The sequence below is a fragment of the Bidens hawaiensis genome, unplaced genomic scaffold (assembly GCF_021521415.1).
Source record: "Bidens hawaiensis isolate Kalapana, Puna unplaced genomic scaffold, B.hawaiensis_p1.1 tig00001920_1, whole genome shotgun sequence".
Taxonomy (NCBI): domain Eukaryota; kingdom Viridiplantae; phylum Streptophyta; class Magnoliopsida; order Asterales; family Asteraceae; genus Bidens; species Bidens hawaiensis.
In genome coordinates this window covers 1,108,533-1,125,315 of record NW_027491107.1, presented here as the reverse complement: position 1 = coordinate 1,125,315, position 16,783 = coordinate 1,108,533, and the positions used below count along the sequence as shown (strand labels likewise).

General features: G+C 30.2%; 1 pseudogene across 1 annotated transcript in view; it reads left to right on the top strand.

Annotated features, from left to right (window-relative positions):
- LOC143599672 (glutamate receptor 3.6-like) overlaps positions 1 to 16,783 on the top strand; it is a 38,281-nt pseudogene extending 21,498 nt beyond the window's left edge. Inside the window, exon 9 of the transcript XR_013147333.1 lies at positions 16,773 to 16,783. The product of XR_013147333.1 is annotated as a glutamate receptor 3.6-like (transcript). The remainder of the gene's footprint in view (positions 1 to 16,772) is intronic.

Genomic DNA, 16,783 nt, shown 5'->3' with positions numbered 1-16,783 from the left:
TGGATTTTTTTAACATGCTTAATTAAGTTATGATTCTTTTTGTTTTTAAATTACAAAATAATATATTCCAAAATTAAGAAGTCAATCAATTAATTTTCCTTATCAATTGTCCAGCTAAATTAAATGTACTGTTTTTAAACAAATTTTCGTTTTTACCATGTTCGAAAATAAACTATGATATTTTATAATATCAGTATTTATTGCACTTCGTTTCATATACCGATTAAAAATTTTTCCATAGTTTATTAAATTAATCATTCTGGAATTGTATTTCTTATAATTATATTAACATACAGAAACATTTATTTAAGTATTCCCTCTGTCCCTCTATAAGTGTCATAGTTTGAAAAACACAAAGTTTAAGAAAGTTTGAATGATTGTACTTTTTGATTAACAAATGACTATAATGCCATTAATATATATAAAAAGACAAAATTTAAGAAAGTTTGAATGATTGATTTGTGTAAGGGTAAACTTGGAAATTAGTTAATAAATTTTGAAAGTGAACATTTGTAATGTGACAAACTAAAAAGGAAATGTAGACACTTTCAAAGAGACGAAGAGAGTACTTAATAAAGGTTAATCATTTTAACAATAGTATACTTTAGCTCGGGGCATAGTTTGGTTTTTAAATAAGTAAAAGTTATTATGGTTTATGATTATTTTATTTTATTTACAAATAATGTAGTTACTTGTCCAATACCATCAATTAGTGATAATCGAATAGATGGTGGAAAAGAAAATAAAACGCCAAATACTATACAAGGTTCTATATGTACAAGTTCAACTAACATAGGTTAGTTATTTCTAATCATTTACTTTTTGGACACACTACATCTATTCACACTTGATTTCATTTGTTATACCAGAATATTTATTAAACCATTTTTATGTTTTTAAATTTAATAGTTGTCACGATAAATATCGAAGAAGCAATTGCAGCTGATAATTGAAGACATAGAAGAATGGTTTTGGACCAAAGACATAATAATAAATACTACAAAATTTGTAGCAATACATCAAACAGTAAAGTTTACATTTTATTATATACATCCATACTTTTTTGGTTTGAATATCATGAGCTGATCATAGATTAATATGAATTGCGGAAAAATGATGTATACAAAGCTTGTAAAATATATTTTCAATTATAATAGTTTAGACTTTTGTGACTACTTTTATGTAATACAAATGTACTAACTGGATATTGATTTCCCATTATTGAATAGAAACATTTTCTATGAATAATTATTAATATCCATATGATAAGGGGGGTATTTAGTAGTTTATGAATTTTATTTACAAGTTTTAATTATCATTATGATAATTGTAAATTGAATGTTATTTTGGTTGAATGCTATATTTAAGAAACACTTGTTTTCATACCGATATTGTTAAGAAGTATATATTATGTTGTCGTCCCAAAAATATATTACAAATTATCTCTTCCTTTAAAATTATATGTGTTTGTTAGAGGATTTCTATATGTCCACACGTGTCGTATACGGGTCATTCGCTTCGTAGTATTAATAAAACATACCATTAGATGCCAGTCACAACTAACCATTTATTCTCCTAGTTTTTCGAACACGTTGGTTTAACCATGTTTTATCATAGTTCTTGAAGTGACCATTTGAGATAACATTGTTATGATTAACCATGTTCTCTGCAAAATAATTTAAATACAGTTAAATAACCATGATTTTTAACCTTTAAAACTGTTCTAGTCTTACATAATTTCACAAATATGACTTAAAAAAGTGTAAACTTAATAAAACCAACAAATTGAAATAACAAAAAAGAACACATATGTAATTCTAGCTTTATAAATTTCACAAATAATGAAGATTTTTACATATTTGTGATGACGTAAGATAACTTACCATGTACCGACGCACACCAGATTTCACCAAGAAATGAATAAAAACGGTTATCAAGAGAAAAGACCACATACATGACGTAACAAAAGACAAAGAGAATAAAATGATGTTTGTTTTATCAGATGTAATATGTCTGCAGGTTGTGGACCACATCTGTAGAAGAAGAGATAGATCAAACCTTTGTAGTCTGTAAGAAAAAGATTGTTCGTTTTTTAATGTCTACAGACTGCTAAACAACAACATTCATTATACCTAAACTTTCTACAAACGTTCATTATACCTAAAATTTTTACGAACTTTCTATAACAAAAAACTAATACCTAAACAAGCAACTAACACTCTTTATATATAAAAATTACAATCTAATTAATCCAAGGCATAATATAATTAGTTTTATAATAATATAACCATAATTTAAGCTTCTTTTATCTATTGAGTAGGAGAGAACGAGAGTGAAGGTTGTCAAAAGAAACCCCAGTAATAATTTTAATCTTGATAATTTTTCAGTATATGGCTCTAAATAATAAAAATTGCTCCTCAATTATTCATGTTAAAAAGGATAGACAGATCTTTAGTAAAATTCATATATTTTATAAATCCAAACATAAATTACAAAAGTTATTCTCTAGTTACATCATTATTTTACAAGAAATAATAAAAAAACTCTAAAAAATCAAATAAACTAACAAGTCCTAACATAAATAAAGTAATAATTTAATTAAATAAAATAACATGTGATAAAACTAATATATGAACTTCTAATACTTGACACTAATAACTAAAAAGTTATCTTAGCATCTAGTTCCGAGAATAAAATAAATAAATAGTCTTCTGGTCACTTTTACTATTTTGTGTCAGGATAAACCATTCTCATTCACAAACCAACTCAACCTAAACTTTATTATAAAACTAGTTTTTATCCATCATATTATGAGGGTTTTTAAAATTTTTTGTTTCTAATGTTTGCGTTTCTAGTATTGTGAATGTATTTTTGTATAGTTTTGTTTATTTATTGTAAGAAGTTAAAAATATATTGAGAAATCTGCAATTTGCCTCCCTGGGTTATATCGTCGTTGGATGGATTGACCACTAAAAAAGATTTTGCGAACTTTGTGCCCCTGTATTTCTCGGGCGGGTTTTTTTGACTCCTGCCGTCAGTTGACTTACCGTTGACTTAGTGAAGTTACCATTATGCCCTTTTATAATAATAATATACTCAGATCTTCACCTGTAATTCTATTCCTCAACCCAGATCTTCACCATCAAACCCAGATCTTCATCATCATCATCATCATCATACAACACCAAACCTAGATCTTCATCATCATCATACCCACACCACCACCAACGTACCCCCTTCACCAAACCCGGAAACCTTAAACCCATATACCCCAAATCCTAAAACATAATTCCGGCGGAGGTGACCGCCGAAAAATCAAGAATTTGAACGAAAGATGTCTGGATTTGAATTTGGACCGAGGTGACCCGGAAACCCTAGCCGCCACCTCCGCCGCTACCGTCTTCCTGTTGCCGGAACCCTAACCGCTGCCACCACAACCATCTTCATCCGGTAACAGTTCATGTTGGCGGTAACCCTAGTCGGCGCCACCACCGCCGTCTTCCTGTTGCCGAAAAACGAACCGGTCTTCTACACCACCGTCTTCCTAATTTCTTCAATTTACATTCTTGATTTCAGAATCTTGAAACCCTAAACTCACTAGTTGGAAAGGGTTGAAAGTTTGATTAGTTTCAAAGTGATTTATGTTAAGGATATGAAGATGATAATGAGATTTAGATAAAAAAAAAAAAGGAATTGTTATGGATGGATATGGATATGAGGACAGGAGGATGATTATGAATGATGATGATGATGATAAGATTATGATTATTATTATTACGAGATGATTACCAAAATGCCCTTGGCATCCGTCAGTCAACTGACGGTCAACTGACAGCAGGAGTCAAAAAAACCCGCCTGAGAAATACAGGTGCGCAAAGTTCGCAAAATCTTTTTCAGTGGTCAATCCATCCAGCAGCGATATAACCCAGGGAGGCAAATTGCATATTTCTCTTATATATTTGAACCTATTTTAATTAATTTATGTTGGGTCATGTTCATTTTTTAATGAAACGTTGAATAAATTATCTACTTAATTTTTATATTTGTTCGTTTATATTCATTTGTTATAAAGATATTATTTTGTGAAACTTTCCATTTAAGTTAACTTAAAAGAACAAAGAATCTCTAATGTAACTAAATCCATATTAAGAAATTAAATTATGGTTTGATTACGGGGTTTGTTTACATTTTATGTTTCTAATATTTATACATTTCTTTGTATTTTAATTTTATATATTGTAAGGAAATTAATAATATACTAGAGTTCGATGATAAAAGAGTTTCACAAATAAATGAGATGTTATAACCTGTTTAAAATATGGGTGTTCACGGTCCAGTTTTACGATTTTTAGCTCAAACCGAAACCAAACCGTTAATAACGTTTTTTTTATTATTGAAAACTAAAACCGAACCGTTGAAATTCAAACCAAACCAAACTGAACCATTATTAACAGTTTGGTTTCACGGGTTAGGCTTTATTGGGCTCTCATATAAAATGTACGAAGTAAATATTGAAAAAGTTTCCAAATCTAATTAATATAGCACATAAGAACTTGTCCGAAAACACTATCCATAAATTATCCTAGTACAAAAGAACTTCTAGTTATCCATATAAACCATTTTTCAAAACTTGGCACATAAACGATATTAAAGAGGTAAAACACAAATATGAACGACTATGACAGAAACTGATGGCTAAAATTATGGTCTGTATGGAGCTAGGGGGCTTGGATAATGGCTGCATTTGCAATTTAAAACTACGCCAAGTTTTATTTGTATAAATACAATATAAACTATTATATATTTAATATTAATATTTTTAGAATAATATATATATAATTTTAAGGTCCGGTCAGGTTTTATATGACCGGTTTTTGGTACAAACCGTAAACCAAACCGTTCACTATGGTTTAAAAATTTTGAAACCGACCGACTGAAAATTTAGGAAAGAAACCGACGTGAAACCAAATCGATGACCGGTTTGGGCGGTTTTATGGTTTTAGACCGAACCGTGAACACCCCTAGGTTTAAAGCTATCTGGGTTGATGAGACCCATGACCCGCTTATTTTTTTACTATAAAAGTGTTTCATAATTACAAATAATTTTAAAAAAACGGATATTAATTTTTAGTATATCCCTATTTTATAGGATTCTCATATTAAATATTTGGTGAGATTAATTTTAAATATAATAAGATGTTATAACCCGTTTAATGGCTATCTGGGTTTGGTTAGACCCATACCCGTAAATTCAGGACAAATGCATGAGAAAACACCATTTACAAATAAAACAATTTAATTGCTTGAGAGAAAATATGAAGGTTTCGTTTATATATATTTAAGATTATTTTCTCTCTCTTCCACCAAACCAAACTTTTCACACTTATTAGCAATCCAAACTTCAGTATTTTTTATTAAGTAAATGTAAGAAATGTGTATAACTTTTAAGTTTATTTAAGATGGTGCATTTTTCTTATGACCATGGAGGTAGTATTTATACTACAATTGCAATACTATTTGGCAGATAAAGATAACTGTTTAGGAGACAACTAGGTAACAACTTTCATCCTTAGGTTTTGAATAAGATGGTCATCCAATGAATATTGATATTTCATAACAATTCACCTTAGATGGCATCTTTCAAAGCTTCGGGGTCTTAAAGTACCGCCTCATTAAAACCCTTACTAAATAAAACCCAGTGGGAAAAACTTTATCTAAGAGAAAAAGAGTGCAATATATAGCTCCCCTCAAGTTGTAGGTCATTACATTGCCCGTACATGTCGCATGCCAATATCATGAACATGTTTCCTGAAAGTCGTAGGGAGTGCCTTTGTGAAAAGATCAGCCGAATTGCTGCCATATTGGACATATCTTATTTCATCTTGTTTATATTTAATAAGGTCTTGAGTATATGAAAAGAATCTTGGAGGTATATGTTTTGTTCGGTCAGTTTTAATATACCCTTCTTTCATATGTTAGACACAACCTGCATTGTCTTCGTAGATTGGAGTTGGGCTTCCATCTTTCTCTATTCCACAAGAAGTTACTATGAGTTGTGTCAAAGATCTTAACCAAACACATTCACTAGAAGCTTCATGTAGTGCAAGACCTCAACATGATTTGAGGATGTTACAACAAGTGTTTGTTTATGAGAGCGCCATAAAATTGCAGTTCCTCCACTCTTAAACACGTACCCGGTTTGAGATCTTGCCTTATGAGGATCTGATAAATAACCTACATCTGCATAACCAACTATCCCTTCTTTTGAATCGTTAGGATAAAATAAACCTAAATCAACAGTTCCCTTTAGATACCGAAAAATATGTTTAATGCCATTCAAATGTTTTTAGTAGGGGATGAACTGAATCTTGCCAATAAATTAACTGGAAAAGAAATGTCATGTATTGTACAGTTAGTAAGATACATAAGTGCTTCAATTGCACTGAGGTATGGTACTTCTGGACCAAGAATTTCTTCATTATCTTCACAAGGGCGAAATGGATCATTGTCAACATTGAGTGATCTAACAACCATCGGGTGCTTAAAGGATTTGCTTTGTCCATATTAAAACGCTATATTTTTCGATTATGATTCTATTGCACAAATCTTTTTCAGGGACGAAAAAAGAGTAAGTGTGGGGATATTTGATGTGAGTCAATTAGACATTTTTTATATTGATATTTTTCCTACACTTTTAATTGGTTTTGAATTTTTTTTTTTTTTTACAATCGAAGTTTTATATAATTTACTATAAAACGATTACAATAAAGTGGCAGGCAAACGGGCAACAAGCTGCGCCGCAACCCCCTTTTGAACAGCAAAGCCAATCCTGTTAAAAACGAAGCTTTGGGACCTAGAAGCTGAAGAGGTTCCGTGTACGACGCGCTGAACCCTACTCAAAAATTTCACAGCCTCTGGAGCCAGAAAACCAAATGTATCAAAGGCAAATGGTAGAAAGACATGTTGATTATCTAAACAAGCTTTCTCGTGTTTTGAATTTGTCTTTATTAAATATTAGTCTAAAGCGGTTCATATTTGAATTTAAATGGTTCAAGAGATAATCAGCTAAAATGAAGTTGGTTTATTAAGTTTGAGACCAATGAATAATAATAATAATAATAATAATAATAATAATATACGTAAACGTTTAAGAATTGAAAATCATATGTGTACTTATAAATTGAAATTGATGAGTTATGTTGTTAGCTGACTTGCAACACACAAAACCCCTTCGTGAAATTTATATATTGAGATTTTATATTATATGTTTTCTTTGTAGTAAAAGGAAAAGAAAGCTACAGGACTACAAGAGTTGTCAGGGAATCAATATATCATAAATTTTCAACATCATTTACTTTCATCATTGACTAACATGCAAACTAAACGCAACTGTTGGGCTTCGAACAAAAGTAACATAATTGGGCTTCATCAAATTATTTGTATTACAACAAAACTTAGTGGACTTTTAAATGGGCCATTAAAAGAAACCCACATGAAGAATTGGTGTCGGCTAATGTGACTTGGGTCACAAGAAAGAAAAAAATAATAATAAGGGATTTTTATTATTATTGGGGACACGAACAAAAAGAAAAAAGAAGAAGCCGTCAAAAGAAAAAAAAAAGGAGTTTTGATTAGTGGTTTTGACGCAAGAAGAAGAAAAAAAAGAAAAAAAAAGTCGTTGGTTCGAGCCTAGATCGTTTGGGTTCAACGTTCACTCATCCAAGCTTCATTATTATTCGGTTTGAATTTATTATTTTAATCATGAGCTTGGTTATTGAACTTAATTATTTTGGTTTCCTTGATTTTAAGATGCTAGGCTAAACTTATTAAACTGCCTAGGCTTGCAATGAACCAATGTTGAAGTTTTATTTTATTTGGAATTTGCTTTTCGTTATGTGTTTATTAATCAGTAAAAAGTTTAATATTATTTATTCGATGTATATGTGTGCTTGTTTTTATTTGATGAGTTTTATTGTTTCACATTTTCTTTGGTGATTGTCTGTAATATAATAGGATTCTGTTAGGTCATTTACCGTGTGTTCTTGACTAGTTTGTGATTGATTTATAATAAGATCTTAGAAACAATATTATTATTCAAATAAATAAAAGTGTGCTGCTAATCTAAAAAGCTGTAAGGTGATAGATTATTTGATAGGTTTTTGTTGATTAGGATTGCTAGATTTAGTTCTTCGTAAGGAGTCCGTCTAGGTTTGATTTATCAACTTTGTCTATTGACTCGAATGAATTTACTAAACTATATTTGATTTACGCGCTGTAAGGTAGGTTGTCGTTTAAAGGTACTCGTTCATAATTAATTAGATAACCGTAATGAAGTCTAATATTAAATTTGGTGTTTTTAAGAACTTAATATAAATCCATAGGTGTCATAGTTCTTAACAAGCATTTTTCCGAATAATTGATAACTAAAACTTTGAGGATTCTAGCCTAGGTGGTTATTCATCATCATCTGGTTTAAAATAATTAAAATTGTCTCTTGTGTTATGAAACAATCACCTATTAGCAAGATTCATACTCATATAGAGATGATAAAGGGAAAAAGATTGATTCTTATTGACGTGTATAACAAAATACATGATGCCTTTATTTATAAGGACTTTTACATTAATACAAGGATAACGAATAGTTGATGGTTATGCATGTGAAGAGTCACACTAATAAATAATGGTTCATAACACTCCCCCTTGACCATCCACATGATGGAATACATTTGATAATGTTGCCTCATTAAAAAATCTTGCTAGGAAAACCCATTGAGACAAAACCATAGCTAAGGGAAAAAGAGTGCAACGCGTATAACACTCCCCCTCATTTATAGATCCTTTAAATGATGGGTTTTGATCTTCCGCGAAAGTTTGACCAAGTCTTTTGTAGTTAATGATTCACCGCTTGATCTTGTAATGTAAAGTTCTTTATTTCGAGCAACGTTGTATTGTCCTCATGTATGACTTGTAGTGCCTCATCTTGTAGATAAGTGATAAGAGATCCACGACTTTGCTTATTATATTCCCTACATCAATACGACTAACCAAACCTTTTTTTACGTGTTAGTAAAATATAAAGTTATATCTTTCATACCTTGCATATATCAAAGTATTATGTTTAACTCAGTTCGATTGAATAACTAGCAAGAAATGTTGCATCAATTGCGATTAACTATGATACTTTTTGATGAGTAACTTCCATTTCTTTGGTAGAATATGATAATGGTGACTTGTTCTATACTAAATTATACTAAATGATTTAAAACTTTAACCTTTATAGAGATGAACCTTCTATATATTAGAACTAGGTTATAAACCCGTGTGATACACGAAGTTAGGTATAAAAAATAATGAAATTAAGAAAAATTTGTCATAATTATTCTTCGTAATTGCAAGTTTCTTAATTTATATGACTTTGTAATGTGACCCGTTAAAGCAGTATATTACAATTTTGCATATACCATGTGCTTTCAAAATACTCTCTCATATTGTATTGACTTTGGAAGTACAAAGAGAAAAAAAATATATGTATACCCATTACTTCGGGGGTGTTTGGGTTTCCTTATTTTTACCTCTTTATAACTTATTAACTTTTATAAGTTAAAATAGTGTTTGAGTAGTATGACTTATTAAACATTTTAAAGAACAAAAAAGAAGTTCTTCATAAGTTAGGATGTTGTAACTTATGAAAAACTCCTTATATAAGGTATAATTAAGGAGCTACAAATAAGGAATCCCAAACACCCCCCTTCATTACCGTCAAAAGACACATTTCATATACACTGCCAAAGACCCCATATACATTTTCAAGAAATCTAGATAGAGACATTGGAACATGCATTTGTTGAAGAATAAAGAATTCAAACATGATTATGAAAAACCCATACATTTGCCTTCAACACAACATCAATAAGTAAGCTTGTATCATTTTTCAAGAACTACCAATAGTTTCTTTGTTGTAATATAGAGGTTACCACCGTGAAACAAATGAACAAATATTAAATGAGTTAAAAAACGCTCACAACACCAAAATAGATTTCTGCCAAACTTGATGGCCCTTTGACCCGTGTAAGTTGAACAAGCTTTGTCATAAACTTTTCAAGCGGGCCAAAATTTTCCTTATTTCTCACTCATTTGAACCTTCCAAATGTACAGTTTGACAAATAAAAAGTCAAAACATGTCTACAAATTACACCTAACTCCAATCTTTTAGTCCATCTATACAAAGTAGTCAATTTATTATTACTTCCATATCTTCCAAAAATTTCCAGAATCCAAATGGCCAAATTACCTTTTCTTCTACATGCATCATATTACTTAAAAAAATGGAAATTGCCGAAATAACGTAAGTAATAACAACTTGTAGAATTGTAAATAAACAAAAACCATTCATACAACATACACCTCAATTAGGTCATGCTTCAATTCTAAATGGGCACTTGTTTTCCCAGATCTTTTCATCATACAACAAAGCCTTCCCTTACTTGAAGCCATAAGTGATAATGGAGTGTCGTTGTCACCTGTGCATAATGTAGTGTCCATATTAAACAAATGAAACGACTTTGTTAAAATAAACAAACACTTGTTATTGAAAATCATAATATATGGAAATGATTTATTGTTCTTATATATAATAATATAATATAATACCTTAAAATTGACCGAATCTTGAGATTCGCTTTCCATGAATCTGTTATTGAAGGACTGTATGGAATGAGCCTGCATAGTAAATAAAAATGGGTACGTTAAATGATGATATATAATAGAAGTAAAATACATTCATGCCGGTTTTTGTATTGATATCCTCAATACTAAACATGTATAAATAATACCTGATCAACGATCAATGTCATTATGTCAAATATGACTTCAAGCTTAGAGATTATGGATGCATCATCAGTGAATTTCTTAATGGTTAAAGACTTGTAGTTGATGGTGATATTATAATTAGTAATATCAATCTTGAAAGCTAACTTGTTTCCAACCAAAGCGTTAATTTTAGGTGGAACCATGTCAAGACTATCACCCTGTGATATAAATGAAAGAATAAATAGGTGAATAAATTAAAAGATTAATAAATTAAATTACTAATATAAACATAATTGTATAGCACCCATACTATATTTTGTATAAATGTGAGTCTATTGAGGTGGTTGATGCACATGGTAATATCAATACTAAGCTTTGACATGACTTGTTCATATAATGTGAAGTTTTATAAACTACAGTATCAACATGATGCCATATTAAGCAGTAGAGAAGCATCAACAATAATGTCACCTGAACAAACCAATATAAAAAAGTTGGAAAAAGATTCAAACTTTCCAATTATCACATGTATACCCTATAACTTTGTTAAAGCATGAAGCAATAGTGCCATACATTTACTTAATTAGCTCACATAATCAAAATACAAAATACAACAACTTGATAATGAAATTAAACAGCAGCTAGATACTACAAATAACCCTAATTAATAAGTAAAAAAATAATTTAGCAAATACGAATCATTTTGATTCAAAGAAATGATTCATATGTTACCTTTTAAAATCTTCAATGAAGTCAATGGAGGTCCCATTTCCATCATCATTAGCATCATCAAACTCTGGAAAACTGGAAACCATCAATAGTATATCAAGAAACAAACATACTTTAAGTTATTGTGGTATAAACATGCCCCTAAAATTTAATTTTAAGGGCATTTAGAAAATAATCTTCATGGTGGAAGATTTTAGACAAAACCTTAAGTTAATAATAGAAGATTGCAGATACAAACAAATCATTAATTAAGCCGAGAAGATGTGTTCGCCAAAACTCCTAATTGATTTCGACAGCTTCAACAAAATTATAATACAGAGATCTGTAAATCTTTACTATAAACGAAACATTAAAAGGAATGGTAATTTGGGAACGAAACAAAATTATAAAACGACAGTAATTTTTTATCGCCGACAATAAGGAAGAGCGGCGTTGGAAGTTTGGGAATTAAGGTTTGGATGTGTAAACTGTAAAAGGTTGAATAAGCAGGGAATATTTTTTGTTTTGGATATGGATCCATACGGTTTTTTTCCATTTTGCAGTTACAATAGAGAAACCATTTTACAGTTACAATAGAGTGTAAAGGACAATGAATTTAGAATGTGACACTTGTCAAGATTTAAGATCATTCTCATCCAACCTCTCATATTATGTGAGGGGTGTTTTTTATAATTTAGAGAGTGATTCAGGGTATTGTGAGTGAAGAATTTTTATATTTTAGAAAAAGTAGTGATTTTTCTGTATATTTGAAAAGTTACTGTTCATCCCCTATAATTTTTTAATATATTTTGAAAGTGGTTGTGAGTGAAGGAAAGAGAAAAGGTAATGATAAAAGGTATAAAAAGTAATATTTAATTGAAATGGAGAGAGAAAATTAAGTGAGTTTTATTGTAACTTTTGGTTTGAAGATAGGGGATGAGATGAGAATGCTCTAAGGAGAGTCTTTGTTTTGATGACACCTGGACAAAATACCCTTTCTTTTATTACTATAGAGATGTTCTAACATCTTCTTGATGTAGTTTAATTGATGTATAAAAATATCATTATATAATTGCTCGACGCACATACCATCTTTTTTTAGAAGATACAATGCTATCATTAACACATATAATAATATTTCTTAACATGAAATTGTTTATTTGATATATTTCTCAAGCTTCTAATATCAATGCTTCATGCATTTATAACAATTCGTCATGGATTTCTTTCCATATTAACCAATCATGTATACAATTTACTATTCAAGAGATTACATTCCATCTTGAACTTCTTTCTATGTTGAACAATCATGTATATAATTTTTCGCTTCAAGAGTTTGGTATATAAACTTCACCCAATTAGCACATCCTTTTCTACGTCACATTTAAAGATGTCATCAACAAAAATTTTGTACCATTCTTGTACATGGTTTACTGAATACCACCATATGCTTATTGATGCATAGGAATACCATCTTTTAGATGTTTACTTTTAAGTAATGAATCATCTTTAGGAAACTCGCAAGCAGTTTCATATGTATTTCATTCATCACCGTATACAGAATAAAAATGTACTCGGATTCGAATTTATTATTGCAGCCATATCGTTCTCGAGAACTTTATATGATTTTGGCAACTTATATCCTTTGGAGATTTCATATAAATTTCATTAAAAATATATATTAGGCTCATATCAAATCTCTTTTGTATCACCAGATTAAACTTGTTGCATCCACAATTGAAGAATAAGTCTCATCATAATTAATTATGAATTTTCATAATATACTTTTTGCCTCTATTTGTGCCTTATATTTCATAATGTCACATTTCTCATTATGCTTCTGCACAAAGGCTCATTTGTATCTAACGTATTTTACAACCGTTAGTTATATGGACCAATTGTCCAAAACTTCTAGATTCGTGAGAGATTTTATTTCTGCCTTACTTGTGTCTTTTTCTTTTTATTCATTTCAAATTTCATTTATCAACAGAACTTAATTCTAGATCCTCATCTTTTTCATTATTTCAAGCGCTATATAAAATGATCAACAACGTCGATTTTTTTGTCGGTTCCACGTATTTTCAGACATGATATAATCTATTGAGATCTATATATTCAGGTACCTTAGGTTCTTCTAGAACTATCATGTTTAATGCCTCTGTTGGAGACCCTTTTACTGTACCTCGACTTGACCATTTTCATTACCTGCTCTATTTTCGAGGATTTTATTATGGGAACCGAATCGTTTACCATGCTTAAGGTGTGTCAAACTTATCACCAATATATTGTGTCCTTCAGGGACACTAATCTAAATCGGAGCACTAGCAGTTGGTATATGTGACTTGGCTAGTCACTTTGTTTAGGTCAACAAATGCGTCTAGTAATTAATTCGCATATTCTTGTAAATGAATTATCTTTTGAACTTCTGGTTCACAACTTTTTCTAGCTTGAGGATCAATATGACAAAATGATAACTCATTGCAACTCTTTTTTTTCAACAGCTTCTTATCACCCCCCTCATATTGGAAATATTATTTTGTTAAAGTAGAAATCAATAAACTGAGTCGTAAACGAAGACCACGTTAATGACTCTAAATTCTTAGCTATCAAAGGTTTTCTACATTCAACATATATTCTTAACTTTCTTTGAGGTCTCATCTTTGTGTATGTGGTGGATCAATTTTAATACATACCGCACACCAAAAATCACATATGAAAATCTTTTGTTTATGACCTAAAGCCAATTCTAATGGGGATGAAGTATTATAATTTATTGCCCTGATGTGAATTAATATCAAAATGTAAAAACACATGTTCCAACGTACACATATGAACTTTTGCTCTCATGATTATTGGATTTGCAATCAATCGGAGACGTATGTTCATCGTCTTCGACAAAAGCAATTTTTTGCAACAACATTTGTCACATGTGGTTTAACACTTATTCCAATAATCATTAGTGATATGGGAATAAAGATCACCGCATGTATAAAAAATAGTCTATAAGAATGTGCTTGCTATCAGCCAAGTCACAAGTCACGCACACTTCAGGTTGGGAATTTAATAACCATTTAGACGATGCATCGATTTTAAAAACACTAAATGGTATCATATCGGGATATGCATATCCTTTTTTCATTTTCATAGTGTATTAGAGATTTACACCCAACTTAGTTGGTTAATAATTAACTTCCCCTTGAGTGCAAACATCGTATGTTTAATTACCATGAAGAACTTTCCGGTTCTTTAATTTTCACATCATTAATGACTTGGAATGGTCTAACCGGTCAAACCAACATATTAACCAATCATGATCCATAAATTTCCTGGTTATGATCATATATGCTTTAGTTACACTCGTGTTTGTTTGATACACGACAGAAAAATACGAGATAATAATGTATTGTTGTTTCAAACGTTCATGTTATAACACATTTCCCATAATTTATTCTCGTATAATTACTCCCTTGAGATGCCACTTCTAGTGGTCCATTTTAATATTAACATGGTTGATCTCATCACTAAAGCAAAGGTCACTACAATTTCCTTATTTATCATGATCATGATCTTTATAACGATCATTATATAATCATCACATTATTAACATAGTTACTCTCATTATTAGCATGAGCATCATAACAATTTCTTTATTAACCAGGGTCACAGACTTTACACCAATCATTATATCATCACATTCACTTTAAGAAATTGATTATTAACCAAACACTTTCATGGTAACATAACTACAATTTCCTTAGTTATGTACATAATCGCAACCTTTACACCTATTGTTCTATCATTACATTCACTTCAGGGAATGGATTAGCACCAAAAAAATTTCATGTGAGCGTTTTCATCGTGGTCGTTTCAAATCTTGTATATTATTTAACAATCTTGCTACTTCATGAGCATATATGAAGCATGACAAATGCTAATTAGTTTATTCAACATTTTCTTATGAATAATCTTCTCATCATATAAATATCAATTGACAAGTAACTGTGATTAAGTAATGCTCATTTTACAATTGTCCATAAGATTTAAAGAGTTTGACACAATAAGTGTCATATTATAATTGGACTTTACCACAACTAAAATGTGTTTATAATCTTATAATGAGAATGACAATAATGCACAACTTTGGTCTTTTAGTTGTTTTAATTAAGACCAATTATATAAAGTAATGAAATTTAAAAACATTAAATATCATTTGTAAAATAATGAAGCATCATTCTCTAAAGTTAAATCTCTTTATTTTTTTATTATGACATTTCATGAAATCGTTAATGCATCGCATATATAAACTAATAACTCATATATAGTGTGTTGCAAATTAAAGGTTTCTAACCATCGAATAATCAGTTTAATGCTTTAAATGCAAAAGACTAATAATAAGTGTATTCAAGGTCAAATAAATTTTAATAAACAAAAGCGTATAATCTTCCTTAAATTTCTTATGTATCATGTTATTATGTGGGAGCCATACAATTCAAGAAACAATTTTTATCCATTATTAGCGTTAATTATATGGTCTATATGACAATTGACCAAAAATATAAATAACACTTACTAAAATAACACTTGGGACAAACAATGGTCCATAAATTCATGTTGTTAATATCAAACCATAACTGAAAAATAGTCATAAAAAGTCTTGAAACATCATGAAATAAACATTTTCATAACAAGCAATAAATTAAGTGACTAAACATAGTTATAATTGGTCATCAAACATCATATAATAAACTAAGTTATGAATCATGAATTAATACATAACCGGTGTTTAAAAGCCCATCTTTTAATGTTGTTACAACTCATAATTTAAATAACATCTATTAAGGCTAATTGCAACTTATAGATTGATATATCAATTCAAGACTCGTTATCGTTATATTACAATTGTTTCTATGATAAATAATCAAACAAATGTAACATCCCGTTTCCCGTTTCAGTTAATAAAATAATAATATGAGTTATTATGAGTTGGACTAGTGTTGGGTTAAATAAAAATGGGTAATGGACTTGGATTAGTAAGGAAAAAAGGAAGACCATGGGCTTAAGCCCATGACCCATAATATAAATAACATAATTATCCATTCATCCATCCATTTTCACCCATTTCATACACCATCCAAAACACACACTTAAGCTATCTCTCATATTTCTCTATTTCTCTAACCGAAACCAAGGAGAAGAACCGATCCCGACCCGAGGTAATGATAGTATGACCTTATATGGATCCAAACTCGTTAGATCTAGTCACG